Below are 1,127 nucleotides of genomic sequence, written 5' to 3'. Positions count from 1 at the left end.
ACTTTACTAAATATTCTATTATTTAGTATATTAGAAACTTTTTATTACCTCAAGAAGCAGGTGTGTATCCTTTATCACTTCCCTGCTCCTCCATCTTTCCACTCATCCCTAAGCAACCACTAACCTACTTTCTGTCTTTGTAGATTGCCGTGTTCTGTACTTTCATATGAATGGAATCATGTAGTATGTGGTTTGTAGTGACTGGCTTTTTTCACTTAAAAACTTCACAGTGTTTTTAAGGTTTATCTATGTTATAGCTTGTATAGGTACTTCATTTTTATGGTCAAATAATATTCCATTGTATGGATATACCACATTTGTTTATTTTTATTCTTTGTTTATTTGTTTATTCATACATTAGCATCACTTTTTAGTTTTAAGCATATGTCTTGCACTGCTTATTAAGTTATTCCTGAGTATTTTATTCTTTTCGATGCTATTAATATTTAAATTTCAGTTTCTGATTGTTCATTGCTAGTATATAGAAATACAGTTGATTTTTGCCTATTGATCTTATGTCCTGTAGCCTCATTAAACATACCTAATAGCTTTCTGTAGGCTTCATCAGGTTTTCTACTTAGACAACTATATATGATCTGCAAATATGGACAGTTTTACTTTATCCTTTCCAATCTGAATACCTTTTTTTCTTTTTCTTGCCTGACAACACTGGCTAGAATCCCTAGTACACTGCTGAATAGAAGTGGTGAGAGTACACATCATTGTTTCGTTCCTGATCTTAGGGGGAATGCATTCAGTTTTTTGCCATTGAGTATGATGTTAGTTGTAGGTTTTTTGTAGAACCTCTTTATCAGGTTGAGGATGTTCCCTTCTATTTCTAGTTTGCTGAGATTTTTGTCAGGAATGGATGTTGGATTTTGTCAAATGCTTCTACATCTATTGAGATGATTCTTTGGATTTTCTTTTATTTATTTTTTTTTAATTGGAGAAAAGGTATACAAATTTATTAACATGTACATGGGGAGAACCATAGAGTGATTACCCTGGTTTTTCTTTCTTTTTCTTTTTTTGTCGATGTGGTGAATTACATTGATTTTTCAAATATTAAACCAATCCTACATACCTTAAATAAACTCTACTTGGTTATGACATACTACTCTTTAATA

The 1,127-nt window shown here is 31.4% G+C and overlaps 1 protein-coding gene across 1 annotated transcript in view; it reads left to right on the top strand.

Moving 5' to 3' along the window:
• NFATC3 (nuclear factor of activated T-cells, cytoplasmic, calcineurin-dependent 3) overlaps nucleotides 1-1,127 on the top strand; it is a 132,371-nt gene that overhangs the window by 29,738 nt on the left and 101,506 nt on the right. The gene's annotated exons all lie outside the window — the stretch shown is intronic.

This window comes from Propithecus coquereli, unplaced genomic scaffold (assembly GCF_000956105.1).
Source record: "Propithecus coquereli isolate 6110/MARCELLA unplaced genomic scaffold, Pcoq_1.0 Scaffold67, whole genome shotgun sequence".
NCBI lineage: Eukaryota > Metazoa > Chordata > Mammalia > Primates > Indriidae > Propithecus > Propithecus coquereli.
The sequence above is the reverse complement of the archived record's forward strand: the minus strand, read 5'-3'. Positions and strand labels throughout refer to the sequence as shown.